General features: G+C 42.4%; 2 long non-coding RNA genes across 3 annotated transcripts in view; one reads left to right on the forward strand and one right to left on the reverse strand.

Annotated features, from left to right (window-relative positions):
- The window catches only part of LOC116786540, a 155,595-nt gene that overhangs the window by 104,534 nt on the left and 33,604 nt on the right, over positions 1 to 17,457 (forward strand). The window contains exon 8 of the long non-coding RNA XR_004356987.1: positions 5,332 to 5,437. This is a non-coding gene — a long non-coding RNA (uncharacterized LOC116786540). The remainder of the gene's footprint in view (positions 1 to 5,331; positions 5,438 to 17,457) is intronic.
- Positions 5,225 to 10,081, reverse strand: LOC116786541. 2 transcript variants are annotated; one of them, XR_004356989.1, is made up of 3 exons: positions 9,735 to 10,081; positions 6,984 to 7,227; positions 5,225 to 5,503 (listed from the first exon to the last, which is right to left on the reverse strand). It is a non-coding gene; the product is annotated as an uncharacterized LOC116786541 (long non-coding RNA). The 2 variants fall into 2 exon arrangements; XR_004356988.1 differs by lacking the exon at positions 5,225 to 5,503 and having other exon boundaries at positions 6,626 to 7,227.

Consider the following 17,457-nt stretch of genomic DNA (forward strand, 5'->3'; position numbering starts at 1 on the left):
CAGTCTTCCAGTGTCTTTTGTTTGTGTCTTTACTAGCTTCCAGCTAGAAAGCTAGTGGTAAAGCATCAGAACTGCACCCTTTTAAAAGAAGAAAAGCAGGGTAGGCATCTGTAATAGTAGTGTAATGACACCAAGTATGCATGTATGGTTTAAAATTGTTTGCCTGAATCCTCATTCGCTGGCACGTGGACAGTTTCTCCGGTGCTTTATCTCCATATGATGTTTTGCTGCACCAGTCTGGCATCATCAGACATCCTCCCGCCAGCATTTGAAAGGTTTTTCCACACAGCCATAAAATCGCACCTTCCCCCTTGCCTGTGCGTCCAGCAGCTGTAATAACAGCAGTGGCACAGTGTGCACCCCTCCTGGAGGGCTGAGGCAGAGCAGCGGGGCTGGGGCTCAGCGAAGGGTGAGTCGTGTCCCGAGGCTGTGCCTTCCTGCTTGAAACGAGTGGCTTGGAAATGTTTATCTCAGCTGGAAGTGAGAACGGGTCTGTCTGTGCTCCCCCGTTCCCCCTCGAGAAGCCGTGCAGTGGAAGAGCTGCCCAGCCCTTCACATCCTCCTCGTGCTGTTAAACATTTACAGCTCCCCCTTCAGTTCCTTGCCAAGGTCCCCCTGCTCTCGTGTGGGGCTCTGGCTGAAGGTTGCAGTTGTGGATTTAGGGTGAGAGGGAGGGATCAGTCCCGTGCAGGAGGACTGACAGTCCATGTTCAGCGTCACGCGGGAGGGAGTTTCTTTGTGTTCTGCCAAAACGTATTTCAGTGTAAAATGTCTTGAGGCTGGTTGGGGCTACTTCTATAGAGAGCAGACCGAAGTATACAATATACTGGCTTCCCTTTTGCTGGTTTTGGACAGCCAGGGCTGCTTTCCATTTCCTACAGTGTTCCAATATAACTAAGTCATGTGTGCTTGGTAATGGAGGCTTCTGAGACCTGGGGCTTCTGTAAAATGGAAAAGAACAAAGTATTATTTATACAGTATAATATTTTGATTTGCTAATGAGCTGTGAGGTGGGTGTTATCATGAACTACTGTGCAGCAAAAGAGGTTCCTAAAACATGCATCAGCTTACTCCATCTCCAAATCATTGCAGATAACACAGTGTTTAGTTTCTAATTAGACCTGTGTTGTGCTAATTCTCCTGAGCAGTGTAGGTGATTGCTGGAGCTCGGTGCATCCAGCCTCTCCCAGACTGATTGGCAGGATGAGCACACGCTGATTGGTGTGGCCTTACTCTGAGGGGGAAGGAGGAAATAAAGGCACATAACCTTCAATTAGACTAATGATATTCTAGTCCTAAAAGGATTAGGAGAGAAACATTTGACTGAAAATAAAAACCCAATGTATAATAGTTCACAAATCATTTATTTATTTTGGATAGTCTTTTGCACTGTTTCATAGGAGAGGATGGACATTATTCTTTTTCCATGCCTCAATCCCCTGTATTAAAAATACAGATGGTTCATCCTAAGTGCTGGTTTCTGTACATGTGAGTAATAAGTGTAACCTTCAAGGCAGAATCTTGTGAACTGTTTCTTGATGGAACATGCCAGAGCAGCATAGGCATTTTACATTGCTAAAATTATTTCTGGATCATTTTTGCTAGAACATTTTCTTTGTGACCAGCTCAAATCAGTATGCTTGGTAGTGCAGTTCCACTGTGGAAATGAAAATAGCAGCATGGATTTGATATGGACAGTCTCATTGAACTAGACTGGGTTAGTGTAAGAAACTTCTCCTCACTTTAACCCTTCAGTTAGATTCTAAACATTGTTAGTGCTGAATACAGTGAGGATGATGTGAAAAAGCCAAACCAAGGCTGTGCCAGTCACTCTTGGAAGTCAGTCATATAGCTTTGGGTTTTTTCATGGCCTTTAAATACCTTTTTTGTTTCAGCCACTGGAAGTCCCACGTGAGGCTGAGCTGTTCCTCTGCTTGAGGGGCTGGAGCCCCTTTTCCGTGTGTTGAAGGAAAGGGGCTGGCTAAGGAGTGGCATTTTCTCAGGATGATCAAGCTGTGGCTTGCTGCAAGTCCCATCTGCCCTCTCCACATGCAGCGTTGGAGGCCCTTCCTGGAACAAGCTCCTCGGGGATTTACCTGCGTGAGGTTGCTGCTACAGGGTCTCTGGGAAGGCAGATGGGACACAGGATGGCAGACTTGGACCAGTTGCACTTGGCAGAGAACAGATCTATGGAGTAGCACAGTCACTGTATGGGGCAGAATTTCTATTTAAACAGTGTTCCTTGTGGATCTCATCCCCAGTCCGGTACAAATAGCAGTGGTGCCGTGCCCCTGTTGGGTATTCACAATTGCCAGGTGGGCTCACAGGCTGCAAAGGGGGTGTTTGTGCAGATCATGATGCACATAAAGGTATTTGGTTCTGTCTGTGTGCTTCAGCCTGCCAGTAATACTTTTTTGCAGGCTATGTAAATCAAGGTTGGAATTTGCTTTGTCAGTTGATGTCAGGTTGAATTAAGTCAGCCTTGAAAGCCTCAACCATATCCCAGGTAATAAAACTTAATCATGAAGTAAGGACCATAAATTTGTCTTCTGCTTGAGAAAGGAGGCTGTAAGGTAACCCAGACTTCCCATTTACTTCCTTTTGCTGTTTCTATTTTGTCTATCAGAAGCTGCAAAAGGAAGGTTTTGGACCTTGTGAGAGCATTAGAAAACTTGAAAAAAAAAAATCATGTGGCGCAACCACTCACTTGACCCAACTATGGGCAACATGTTTTAACTCTATGAAACTGCCAAGTGCTCACACTTTGTAACCCTGAGTAGAGGTGTGCCTGCTGCAGATCTGTGGGATGCAGATTTGCTCATTTGCTCATATTTCAGTTACAGGGTTTTTCCAGTTTCTCTTTCACTACTGCTCTGTTAAAGTAGTGCAACTCCCTGGAAGGCTGCAGGCATTGAAACGGCTGCAGCATTAAAAAGAGAAGTTTGGGGTCCTTTTTCTGAGTCAAACAATTTTTTATATGCCAAGTGCAGTATTTTATGCTGCCCAAGGAAAAGAATACTGTTTGCCACACTTTAAAATAACACAGAAGCCGTTCCAGCTCTCCTTGAAGCCAGTGACAAGATTCCACTTGCTTTCAGTGGGAATTTGCGAAAGACCTGTGATGCAATTTCTGTCAGAGCAGAAGAAAGCTGTGAGTTCATTGTACCAAGCAAATGTAAAATGAATGAATTCCATGCCATATCATTTGCACAATTCAGAGAGAAACTGCTTTGGTTTTGGAGGAAGTGTCCTGTAAAGCTGTTGCTCAGGCTCTCACACGTGGTGCAGAGAAAGAAGTGTGTGACTGCACTCAGACCTGCTGCTGTTCTGTTGGAGTGTGTGTTAGAGCACAGGGAAGGAGGGACCGCCTTGTCTGGGGTGTTCCCTTCAGTTTGAAGGGTGAAGTGTCCAGCTTCTGTTTGAATGTGTAATAATCACCAGGAAATCTCAAAGTCAGTGAACTAGAGCATCCTAAGTAAGTCTTGTGCAAAGCAGAGGTTGAAATGGAAGAACTCCAAGGAAAACATGTCTCTCTTTAAATTGAGTTTTCCCTTGGGTTTCCCTGCCACAAGGCAGCAGGAGTTTGGCTGTCCCTGTTCTCTGTGCACCTGCTGCTCCCTGTGCAGCCCTGAAAAAAGGAACCTAGCAGTGAACCTGTGGCATCACTGGGGCTTTTGTGAGGGGAAATGTGTGGAGAAATGTACCTTGCAGACACCCATATCAATGGCGTGGCAGGAAAAAGGAATGTCTCATGTTCTCTCCACGTGAGATCAGCCTTAAAATTCTCCAGAGCAATGAGGCTTCTCTGTAGCTGTGAAGAGCCCTGGGGCCTTCTCAGGCATTCTTGCACTCCTCAGCTTATTCCTGGTGCACCTTGATAGAGATAAGACTAATTATTAGATCCTCAGCTTTAGACTCCCTGCAGTTACTCAGTGCACAGTTTATTTTATCTATCATTTTCTACTCTAGCCTTACAGTTTACTTTAGGGAGATTATATTCTTGCTGCTACTGGAAGAATTTGGCTACCAGCAAAGAACATGGTTTTGAACTCCATGGGATGTTACTGATGTGTAAATTGTCCTATATCTTCCAAATAGTGGCCACTCCATCACTTTTCACAATATACCTTACCTTAAGATCGGGAAATAATTAGTGATTTTGGGTGATCAGCTTCAGCAATCTTCAGAGGGACCCAAAATCTTCAGAAATTGCTGTTATGGAAGATTGCATCTTCTAAAATCGTATTTCCCTAAGTTTTGAAAATGGAAAGCTTGCATCAATATTCATAAGAGACCCAAGCTCAGCACTACTTAATTAAAGAATACCTTTATGAAAAGTACTTTACATGCACAGTAGGTGCATTTTATAACTTCTTTGAAATGAATGTGTAGAGCCTAATGTTAGCAAAAAGGCAAAAGTTACCAACCAGAAGCATTTGAAACTGGGGATGAGCATGTTGGTCTCCTGCTACTGGCACTGGATTTCCTTGTTGGAGGTGTGAAGGATCAGTACTGACGAAGAACTGAAGAACACTTCAGACGTCCTGTAACGTTTCTGTTCTCTCCAGATCTTGGTGAAGTTGGAATATTTGTGCACTTATGTTGATTTACCTCCACATTAATGTCAGTGAACTGACTCTTTCACAAAGGTAGAACACACATTTTCTTACTGACCTGGAGAGAAAATGATTCTCTGGTGTTTATTCTGATGAATTTAAAGATATTTCACACACATTTCCCCAAATTCTCTGCTTGCATGCACTGGCACAGCATCGCTCTACTCAAAGCAAGCATATACATTCATGTGGCAGGTGCTTTGGCTTTGGTCAACTTCAAATGGTTTGTTCCCAGTTCCTGAGTAACCAAGAGAGGGAAAGTTTTCCCCAGGTTTGGAGTGTAGCTCTCCTATAAGGTGCACGCTCTGGGTGAGTCGGCCCCAGCCTGTGAGGGGTGTGTATCCTAAAGGAGATGGACTGGAGCTGATGTGCTCTTCTGGTTCAGCTGAAGAAGGGGAGGAGGAGAGGGCTTGGTGAAGAAGGAAAGCTCCGAGCACTACCAGTAGTCTTGGGGGTGATTCAGTTCAGAAAGTTCAAAACCACTGCTTAAAGGAACAGTGCAAATATTTCCCATCCTTTCCTATGAAATGACATGGTTTGTTTGCTGTTGCTCGTTCATCTGCTCTGCATGGTATGTCACATTTATCAATAAAACAGACTGTAGGGGGTAACGGTACTTAAATGTTTATTTTATGATGTTTTGGCTTTTGCTATGTTTATTCTGCGTTTTCTGGCAAAATTCACACTCAGATAGCTTTTTCTTCTGCTGTTACAGCACATCTGTCTTGGACTGCCCTTAAAAAGACGAAGCAGTGATCTGGCAAAATGAACTCAAAACACACAAGGAGGAGCCATTGGAGACTAACCTGCAAGGTGTTCAGGTATTTGCACTTTCATATCCTGCACCAGCAATTGGTGCACACGTGGTGTGCCCTGCTGTTCCTGCACTGCAAGGAAAATGTTCTTCTTAACTCACACAGAGTGATGAGAAAATGCTGTAAAAAAATGAAAAGTCAGGGGAAGGATGAAAGTTGTTTAGTGAGAATGCCCCCTGCAACTTAAAGAGGGAGCCAGGTTTGAAAAGGTACCGTGGCAGTTGTAGCTCCAGGTTCAACACACATGGATGCTGCTGAAGGTTCCCTCCCCTGTACTACTCCCCAGAGCACCGATGGCCACCTGGGCAGTGGGGGGCAGAGAGGTTTCTTCTCTGGCACACGCTGGAGCAAAGGGAACAGTCTCTCCTCTGCTGACGGGCTAAGGCACTACAGAACTCCCGGTGCCCTCAAGCACTGGGTCCTGGGTTAGGCTCACAGTGCGGGCATTTTGGTTCCCAGGGATACCAGGACATCCCACGTACCACTGACCAGGCCTCAAGGATTTTAGAGAGCTTTAAGTTGTGTGTGTGTCCTGCATACAGCTGAGAGAAGACCAGGTGTTTACAGTTCTTCCCAGTGCCAAAATGAGTCTTTCTAGTTGGACAGCAGGAACACTCCAGATTATAGGGAAATAGATTTTTGTTTTAGGGGTACATAGAGGAAAACGTAGCAAGGCCTGCTGAGCCTCTGTTCTGTGTCTCTGGAGGAAGGAGAACACTTGTGTGATTCCCTTTCCACACCCCTCGTGAGCGGGTGGTGACAGACGTGCTGTGGATGTGCAAAGTGACAACTTAGCAGCAACAGGGAATTCCATACATGTCTGTATGATGATGTAAGTGTTGGCTGTACACAGCTTGGTCCCTTCACAGCTGATCAGCTGGGGAGGCAAATGGGCTGCTGAGGGGCATAAAGGTGAGAGTTGTGCTTGCAGAGTCCCTCAGTCAGTACCAGGGCAGAGAAAAGCTTTTACTGAGACAGTCATTGCAATGTTAGCTCATTGTGATGATTAAGCTGTTGCAATTAACATTGCAAACTGTAGTTCATGAATTAAGTATTTTAAACAAACCCACAAAAGGTACTTCCTAAGGGTTTATATTTCATGGTTATGTCACTGACATGTGAAAAATCACTCTCCTTAAATGTTACACCATAATATGTGACTGGCTGAAAAGCAAATATGAGTAAACAGCAAAGTCACTCTGAATATTATTTTAATTCCTGAGCTTACACAGTGTATCAGCTTCCAGATATTTATTCAAGTTGCTATTTTATTATGTGTGCATTCCCGTGGTTTTGGCAGTGCACTCACAGACAGTGTTGATGTACTCTTTCAGATTCTGCTACCAAAGTGCTCCTGTGACTTCATGCAGTTTGCTTCATCTGAGTGAACCTCAGATAAGTCATGCAAAATTTGTATTAAATCCCAGAGCACCAGGTTTTGCTGCACATAATGCAGATGTAACACGTGGGACCAGCGAATGATGGTGTAGCACTGTTAGTACTTTTCCTTTCAGTGTCTTGTCTTCACCGGCTTTTTTTTTTTTTTGCCAACATTGGACCTCCAGTGCAAGTAGTTGCTCACAGTGGCATCCCAAAAAGTAAAGTCCAGTGGTGAAAATTCTTGTTTTCCTTCTAAGTGTTTTTGAATCTTGAGTCAGATCGTTGGCCTTCAGAACATCCTTAGTCTCACTTTGGAGCTACAGTATTCTTTGGAAGAACAGGAAACTGCTGTCGGAATCTCCTCATGTAGGTTTAGGAAGGGTTTCTATTCAACTTTGATGAGTGATACTGTTTTCCTGTAAGAAGATTAATTGTATCTAAAGCATTTACACTTTCAAGCCTTTTGAAAATAAGTACACTCTAGATTAAGAAGTGGTTTTCTACTTGGTTACGTAGTTCCTTCAGAAGAGTTACACTCAAGGAGAGGAGAAATGGGCCTTGCGTGAATTTTATTGACAGTAGATAGGAAGAATAGTGCCCGAGAACATTCTATAACCTGAAATTATGGACTAATTCTGTACCCAAAGGTGGTGGTCAAACAAACATCCCATATTTTAAATACGAGTTACTGACCTTAATATTCTCAAAACTCATCGTTATGGGGAAGATAGACTTTACTTTGAGTTTCAGGTTGGGATCGGTCCTCAAAATAAGAAAACTCTAGAAGTCAAATTTTCCTCTTAGAAATTTCAGACTATATGTGGTTTGAGTAACTGTGAGTAACAAGCTATTTTAGAAAGGAAAGTTTTTTTCCTTCTTAGGGAAAAAATTGCACTTAATGCTTGTTGCAAACCTTTCATGTTTCTAACACTACCTTGATACACTGTTTTCTAAATAAATTATAATTGTAATATAACAAAGCTGCTTACAAGTGTTGCTGTATTTGAGGTGCAGATTTTAATTTGGCTTGGTTTTCATAGAAGGAGTACTTCCATTTCACAAATTTTGTTTAACTTTGGGACTTGAAAAACTTGAAATCAGTATATTATCACAGTTGGTATTTCTAGAAGATGATGGCGTTTTAAAAGGATTTTTTCCTAATGGGAAAAATTTGCAAAACTCTCAGAACCATGGTCCTTCTCATTCCAAAACACTCTGCATTGAGCATAGGAAGAATTAGTATCCAAAACCTAATAGAGAATGTGATGTTTGCTGGGTCTGGTAACCAAGGCAATGGCTCCGGAAAGTGCAGGAGTGCCTGTTCCTTGATTTGAACATCCATTCTGCCCTGAGTGGTGACTGGGATGTCTGGTTAAGTTGATGGTGATGTCTGGATGCCTTTGTTTCAAAACTACAGCTTTGCACCTATTACACAGCACAGGCATGAGCAGTTCCTGATGCAAAATGAACAGTGGTGGTGATTTGAGTGTCAGCTGTAAAATCTGAGTGCAATGAAGATACTGAAAAGGAATAAAAAAAATTATTGGCAGCCTTCATTTTGGAAGCTCCTGAACTTGTATTCTGTAAGTTTGCTTTCCTTGATAATGTTCAAAAATACGAATTGTTTTTTTTTTTCTTTTTTTTTTATTTTTTTTCAGGAGACAGGACATTCATGGGACCTAAGTTGCATATATTGAACAGTAATGTGGAGAGGGAAGAGGGTTTCAAATGTGAATTAACTCTGAGTTATAGTGACTCATAACTGACAACAAAACACCCAAGAAGAGACATGAGACAGGATGAGATGAAATGAGACAAGCCATGAAAGAAGGGACAGATTTATGAGTTATTGGCCCACAGATGGAATGAGAAGATATACGAGTGGAGAATGAGATCATCACTCAGAGCTGTGCTGGGGGAAAGGAGGGGGCTCAAAGGACACATCCCAGTAACCTCTTGTGGATAGTAGGAGGGTTGTTTTAAGCCACAGGAAAATCAGTATTAGTATGATATAAAGATGGGTTAAATCCCAAACCTCAGAGGGGCCTGATTTTTCTCCTCTTGCACTTCAAAACACAAAGAAACAACAGTTAGGCCGAACCTCTGATGGTACGTGGACACTTTGCTCTGTGATGGTAATCCCACCTAGCTAAAATCACACCGGCATGCTTTCAATTTTGGAAATGCAAGGCAGTTTCCAGCAGTTTAAAGAAGTTGCTGCATTGCTTAAAATAAAGACAGGAGGCAGAATTTTCACCTTCAATCTAAACAATGCAGAAGTTTTCTGAAAATGTTAAAATCTGGCTTTCATCCCTAAAGCTGAAAGCATGTTTCCAAGTAACTGCATCCTCTGTGCTACCAAGGCATCGCTTATGGATTATAAATGGTGGAATTGATTGCCAAGTCTGTTTTGGTGAAATTTCAGTTGGCAAAATTATAATCCATCTCAAGATTCAATATCTTAAGATTTCTACCTAAATTATGAAAATAAGCCCTTGGTTACTCACAAAGCATGTACGGATCTGGGAAGTTTGTGTTACTGTAGTTGCAGCCCCTGCCCCTTCTCTAATTTTGTTCTCGTATCCTGTGCAAAGGGATTAGGAGGATCTGCTTGCAGAAATGCACAGGAGTCTGTTGGTTGGCTGAGTCTGCAGAATCAATTGGCAGCCTCGTGAGGAAAACTTTTCTGGTGGAGTTTCTTCTTATATCTGATCCTGACAGGAATGGATAGGAATTCAGAAGAAGCATGGGAGTGTTTCTCACAGGTTTGATCACTTTTGCTCTGTGACTTGACTTAGGGGGTCATCTGTGCGAGTGGTCGGATTGAGTTAAAAGTCATTAAACTTGGTAGCCGATTGGTAGAACTGGAGGTAATCAATAGAGCAGTTTTGATTTGGTCAAGCCTCAGTGTGTAATATTTTACCTTTTGTTTAGCTCTGACTGCCCTCACTCAGCAGCAGCGGGTGAGGAGTGGCAGATCCTGTGGGCAGGGCTGGGACCCGGCACCGTGAGGGTGGCGTGTGAGTCCCGCAGCGGGTGGGCCCTGCGGTGGCTCCGCTGGCCCTGCCCTCGGCCCTGTGCATTCCCACCTGCCTGGGGAGGTGTGTGAGAGCCGGGCAGGGTGTGCCTGGGGTGGGCTCGGGGGGCTCTCAGTGTCCCAGGCACACCCAGCCGGGAGCTGAGGGGTCTCTGTGCCGGGCCGGGCAGGCCCCCCCTCAGCCCTCAGAGGAGTTCCTGAGGGAACACTGCCCTTCTGTGTGCTTGGAAACGGCCTCGTGCTGCCTGGAGATGGAAGGGTGCTTTATGGAATCTGACAGCTAAGCTGGAACAGGATTACTGAGGTTGTAGTTTTGAAATATAATTCACTTTTTGACGTTAGATTAGCGTGGTAGATAGAGCACGGTTAAGTAATTCAGGACCAGGCTGCCGCCGTGTAAATGAAATAACTACCAACCTGAAAGGTCTGTGCTTCAGGAGAAATTGAGTCTTAGCAGCCATACCAGTTATAAGTGTGGGCATATTTGGTAACAGCAGACAAACTCCTGATGGGTTCCAGTTCCTGAAGCATTTAAGCATGTATTTAACTGCACTGTGCGTTTCAGACTCACTGTGTGCTGGGGTACCGAGTCTGGGTGTTACTCTGTTTCTAAAGCGTAATGCTGCTGGAACACTTACAGTGGAGGTTTTTATTTGCTTGATAAACACCATCCACTTTTGACTTCACCGTTGTGTGTTGGATGCTGTTCATTTTGGGTAGAGCACCGATTTGGATTGGGAGCTTATTGAGATCAATGTGTTCCCGTATTTTTCAGCTTTCTAGTGATAAGAGGGATGAATCGTAGACAAAAGTGGGAAGAGAGAGTATGTGCATGAAAAACCCTGACATTTAAAGAAGATAGAAAGTCCATAAATAGTCAGTCTGTTAAATGTTGAGACACCATATTGATCTCCTTAGGGTGGGCTAATAAATATTTAAGTGCAACTTAAGTAGACAAAGGAGACTGGAAAGACTTTAAGAGTTAAATTGTCAAATTTTCCACCCTTCCAAGACTTTGATGGTGCCTTTTCTTTCCTGGTAAAACTAGTATTCTATGAACACACCTGTGGCTAAGGAGTTGGGACATGGCTGTGTGCTTAAGGTGAGGCTGTTCTTAAACTCTTTGGGGCATAACAGTAGGACAGGAATCGTGTTCTAGAGATCCCAGGTGACCTCTGCCTGTCCCAGGACCTGCAGGTCCTGCGATGGAAGGAGCAAGCAGATTTCTCTGTCCTGTAGAACGGGAACAGCACGGAGCTGGAAATTAGTAACTTGCAGTGGCCTGAGCTGCTCTTTCCTCAGACATGGTTGCCCTTTTGAGGCATCTTCTATGAAATAAAAACACACTCAGAGCTTCAAATGGAAAACAATGGAAAGAGAAAAGTATTAAAATAACTATTTACTCACCAAGTTTTGTAGACTGATAAGATTACTCCTGTAAAACCAAATGACCAGCCAAACAAACATGTAATATCATGATGTTGAGAGACTGATTTTAACTAAATCACTGTAGAGTCTTGCTGCTTGTGGGAGTTTTTCCTTACTAGATTTCATTTTGAGAAGGTTTCTTAATGCAAACAGACTTTGCACATTTTAGTCCCCTGAAACTGAGCTGTCTTAAATGACAAATCTTATTTTTGACAAGATATTATAGTAAATATGATGTATAACATTGCATTACATAACAGTGGTATTCCTAAATGAGTCTTATAGTAGAGTTCCAGGTTGAAATTCAAGACAAGCTCTGTATAGTACAATATTTGATCCACGTATATCCTAAATTCCTTATGGAAAGATAAAGCTTGGGAGAAGACAAATACACCTTTTTTTTCTAATATGACATAATGGGGCACTGAAAGATCAGGGTCACCATGTCAGAAATTGTGAAGTCCTATTTAAACTGCAGGACAGAAGGCTGGACTCTGAGACCTGCTCAGCTGTACTGGCCCTGAGGCTGAGAACGGGGGCAGGAACTGGTTGATGCTGTGCTCGCTTGTCAGTCTGACCCAGTGGTGTCGCTGCGCTGGAACACAGAGAAGCTGTTTGGAAAATCTGTGTCAGTGCGGGAGACAAACCTGGATGCTTGCATTTAACCCAGTGCCAAACAACCCAAGTTTCTGGGTTTTCATGAGTTCTCTCAGTAGGCAGACGGTAAAGGAGCAGTGTCGAGTGTATACCCAGGGTTTGGACTGATACAGTAGAAGTGTCTTAGCACAGAATACTGGAGTAATTCTGTCTGCTCATTTTCGTTGTTGAAGCTGTTTGCTGCATTTCAGACAGGTTAAAATAGAGTGTTTTTCTGACTCTTGGGACTGACATTCAGCTTGCCTATTATGTCTTATTAAAGGCTCTGTCAGGTTTGAAAATCAGAAGTGTTCGAATAAAAATAGTGTCTGGAGAGGGAGGCACAGTATGCTTTCGTTTTCTAGCCTGTTAGTACCTGAAGAGTGGGAAGGGAGGGACGGTTTACTACAGGACTGGGGGCTACTTTAGTCCCTTCTTTAACTGAAAAGGGGGAAAAGTGTTTATTTGTTAGGGAACAGCCTGTATGTGTATGTACACAGAATAGCGATTGATTTGCTTGATTTGCTGATGGTACTGGCAGACACGTGTGCATTTCACACCCTTGGAGGAGAATTTGCAGGGATTCTGTTTCCCTTTGTGGAGGTAATTAAGCCACACAACAGCTGTCTGGCAAACATTAGCACTCCACTACCTGGTCCCAGGAGAGCAGAGGCAAGGCAGGAGTGATGTGACCAAGAGACTGGCAGGACTGGGGTGAGAATCAGATCTGAACCAAGCCCTTTGTGGTAAAGTGAGGCATGTTGTGGCTGAGAAGGATGGATTCTATGGGGTTATACTTCCAACACCTCATACAGCTGCTATACAAATCATGGAATTCTTTAGATTGGAAAAGGCCTCTAGGATCATCAAGTCCAACTGTCAAATGTAGAAGAGAAAGTAATTTTATGTGTCAAGACAAAAGATACGGCTGTGCTAAATGCTCCACAAACACATAATAAGAGGAATTCTCTTTGTGACCCTGCTCAGTCTGTCTAAAAGAGAAGGAAGTCTCCTCTAAATTTCTTTAAAACCATACAGCAAGGTAAGCTCTGCCCCAGCTGAGCAAGATTTAGGCATGTCTCTTGATTTTCTTGTTGAATCAAGACCATATAGCAGTTAAAGAGGACACCTTTCAATGAATGCCATTTCTCAAAATGTGATGTACATTGCATTGTTTCACAGAATCATTTAGGTTAGAAGCACAAGCTCCTAAAACCACATGGTTTGTGCAGTATCCTCCTGATCTATAAATAAGCAATCTATGACCTTTGTACTCTGGAAGCCTGTTAAAGACCCTGGCAGCACATCACACGATATCTTAATATAACTCCCCAGCTCTTTGTGGGAGTCTGCCTCCGTGTCACCGAGAAATGGAGCTGGAGGTGACGGTTCAGGTTGTGCCACCTCCTTCCGGAACCAGTTCAGTCCTGCAGCCAGTGCTGTGTCTTGGGGGCATTTATAGCTTAGGGAGTCAGTTCCATTGCAAACAGTCCTGGGCACAGTGCAGACGGACACAGAGTGCAGGCACAGGTACAGCTCTGTTACTGCATTAAGGTACTGAGATTAAATGTGTGTTTACCAGGTTTCTGTTTCAGTGAAAATGATAATAATGAATGCCATTAAGTACAGTTCAGTAAAGATGCAATTTAGAATGTTAAAATATTTATGTGAGCTCTAAAATGCCACCCTAAGTAGCTGTTATATTAAAATTGCATATTAAAACAGAATACAAATTTCCCTTCCCTACTTAATGTCAGTTACTTCATTTTGATTACTGAAAATATTTTGCAGTTGTTTTTCAGGTTTCTCATTTTTCTCTCCTTAGATAAATGAACTTACGATTTTAATGAATTTATGCTTAGAACCTTCAATACTTGAACTTCTATGTGCTTTGATAATTAAAACAAAAAGCAAAATAAAATTAAAAAGTGTAAAATGCAGGCATAGTGTTTCCACAGAGCCAGAATGTTTTCAGTTTTCTTACATGTCACACTATTCTGGAGCATGGTATTAATATTTGAAGCAAATATACGTTCAACCATAGGAAGGCTTTCTTAAGTCTTTTCCTTGGGTGCCAGGGCTCCAGTAAGCTGTTTAACCCAGGAGTGTGACGGGAGGACTCTTCCAGTCACACTTGCTGAAATAATATTTGTTAGAGTGCACGTGGTAAGGCAGCCACTTGATTCAAGAAGTCTAGAAAATGCAGTGGTACTTCAGGTGAAAGTGGTGTATTCTACTAGCTAAGATTGTGATCTTTTTGTAAAAAGAAATTCTATTCATTTTAGACAGAACTTGTGATTTTTAGGGTTATACTTGCATTTGTGATATGTATTAGTACATAATTTAGTTTACATATTTCATCCTTGTAGCTCAATGCAGATCTGTCAGTGTCTAGTAAGTGTCTGCTCCGAGGATATTTTTATCAGTGATTACACAAAGGAAATTGAAACTAAAGACTTCCTCTTAGACTTGGCGGTTCATCCACTGTTCTGCTCTTGAATTAATGAATGCTCAGTGCAACACTGCAAATGAAAAACGAGCTGCCGTTGACAGGGAAGTTCAGGTATGTTTTGGGGATCGTTTGCTTTCCTTGCCTCCTTGTGACTGCACAAGCACTGTGTTTTGGGGAGAGTAAGTTCTAAAGGCAGCTGTCAGAACCAGGACAGAGATTTGGTTTAGTCACTGGTCTCCGTGCAAATGGGTTTCTCTTACCTTTCCTCCTTTCCTGCTGCTCAAGGTGAAAATGGTTTTTGGAGTCCCAGAGATTGTGGCCCCAGTTACGTGAGTATATGTTGTGAGAATTAGTAGTGCCAGTGGAACTCAGGGTTGATAAATGCTACTGTTATTTTACAATTAGATATTAAATGTTACCCGTATCACCCTCTCAGGAAAACACACTGCACTTCCAGGGAAGAAACACATAACGTGACACGAAGGAAATGAGAACATGTTTAAATGGAGTGTCTCCAGGATAGTCAAGGGAGAGATTGAACTGGAATTCAGCTGAAGTCTTCTGTGGGTACACGCACTGGTGAAGAATTAACAGAATGGGAGAGCCAAAGGGATATGCTTAGCTTGCTGCTTCTCCCCCAGGAAAGTCTGGTGCGTGTTTCTAGAGTCATTGAGCCCTCTTTTGGTTTGCTTTTAGTTTATGGAAGCAAATAATCCAAGGCTTCTTTTGTTTTTCCTGCTGTTGTTAGACAAGGTTTCTTTCAGCAATGTCAAACCCGGTGACTTGCGATAGGAAACAGTGATAAATAAACAAACCCAGAAAGGCTTTTTCTGTGTTTGTTCCCCACTAACTTTTTAGTGTGCTGATACACTCAGTGATTATTTATAACTGTATGAAAACTGTGTCTGTCTGCATGAGTACGAGGAGACACGCCTGGTTTAGTTGTGCATATGAAGAAAGGGAACTGCATAAAATATTTTTCATTCCTCTTGTTAATTCTCGACTGAAATCCATTGAACATTGTTATTCTTTTGCTGGTAATGCACAGACAAAAGAGCAGACTGTCACCAAAGACAATTCCTTAATTCATATTTGAGAGGATAAAAATGTGGAACATGTTATTTATTTTATGGATATGTATGTGCATAGTTAAATGTGTGTCAGTTATAATGGGCCAAGGAAAGCAGAAAGGAACCTTTAGTGCACAGATGGCATGGGAAGGAGAGAACCAAGACGGAGCTGACTTGGAGATTTGAGGAAGAGGAAGGGATTGTAGGTGCAAAGGATCAGGCTCCTATTGGGTTCTCAGTACTGGTGGCATAAAACTTTAATTTCCTTATAGAAGCAGAGCAGTTTGAAGTGATAGGTTTGACAGTGGGAGCTGAGTATTGATTTTCTTTTTAATGTATTATTTATAATTTAAGAAGTTGTTATCTGCTGTATTTTATTTTACCTTGTCTTTTAAAACTAGTATTTATTATTTAAAATAATAGAATGAGGTTTTGAATACAGATTTACACAAATATGTATACATCCATTGTAGAAAAAAATGTACGAAGAGAAGAAATTGGATTTAGATCAGTTCAATTTGACATTGTGTGTGTAAGAAGACTTGGGAGCCTAATCTGTACTGATGACAAGAAAGATAATTTTGGGGAGTGAAATGTTATGACCCGCCCCAAAGGTGAGGGTGAGATCCCATGGGGCAGGTGAGAGTGAAAAGACACTGAATGACCAGTGTTTTCATATATATATATATACACACACACATATATATATGGCAGGTTTATTTTAGAACAATTTGGTTGCAGTGGAAAGGAGGTGTATAGCTATTTTGGTTATTATCTGTAGAAATACAGGAATATAAAAGTATAAAGATATTGCTTCAGGAAACGTATAAGGAAAAGCCAGAAGGTGGAAGAAAAGATAAACCTGCTGAGGCACACACACATCTTGTTGTGTGATTCTTTCATTGATCTGTGCATTCTCAGTGCAGTGCTTTGAGGAATACCAGGTACCAGCCTGCTCAGTACCTGAAAGCTGCATCAGGAATTATACCTGAGAACTCATCCTCTTGGTTTACTCCCTTTGACTTGCAGGATAGAACCAGGCAAATTTTCAATGATTTTAATATATTTTAAGCTATATCAGAACATGTTTTTTCTGGTGTTTTGCTGAGTAATTGTTTAAGAGTATCTTATTAATACTACTTTATGTCATTACGAATGCTGGAATATAAGGGAAGTTATGTTTTGTTGCTCTGTTGTTAAGGAATTTTAGAATTCTTTAGGTTGGAAAAGACCCCTAAGATCATCCAGTGGAACTGTTAACCAAACACTGCCGAGGCCACCACTAAAACACATCCCCAAGTACCACATCTACACATCTTTAAATCCTTTCAGTGCCCTGGGCAGCCTGTTCCAATGCTTGGCAATCCTTCCAGTGAAGAAATTGTTCCTTGTATCCAACCTGAACCTCCCCTGGCACAGCTCGAGGCCGTTTGCTCTTGTCCTGTCACTTCTTGCTTGGGAGAAGAGACCAACCCCCATCTGGCTACTAAAGCCCCCTCAGAACTCCTTTGGAAGGAGCTCTGCCTTGGGCAAGGGGAGAGCAGATGTGAACAGCACAGTAGCTGCTGTTGGCTGGAGCCTGTTAAAAAGCTGGTGCTTCCTTACTGACATGGCAGTCAGTACTTCATGAAGCTCTAAAAGCAATAAAGCAGAGTTCAGATTCCATCATGGGTGTGTTTCCCTTCTGAATTAGAAGATGTTTTGCCAGTGACAATTTGCAGCCTTTTTCAGGTATTGGATACTTGTGATATCAGACCTGAGGGTGACAGAGAAGACCATGGTTATCATGTGTCCTGCTTAATAAGGGCAGTTCTAGTTTCTTGAAGCTAAAAATACCTTCTGAACAACTTTCTAGCAGAGCAAGATGCTGTATCTTTGCTTTTGTTGCTGGGATGCTTGCAGTAATTACAGATACATTATTACATCTACAATGAGACTTTGCAGATTTTTGTAGTCTCAGATGCACTGAATAACTCTGGTATAGCTTTGAACAGTCCTGAGGGGCAGTTTGGGATTGTTGCCA

Source organism: Chiroxiphia lanceolata, chromosome 5 (genome assembly GCF_009829145.1).
Source record: "Chiroxiphia lanceolata isolate bChiLan1 chromosome 5, bChiLan1.pri, whole genome shotgun sequence".
NCBI classification, from domain to species: Eukaryota; Metazoa; Chordata; class Aves; order Passeriformes; family Pipridae; genus Chiroxiphia; species Chiroxiphia lanceolata.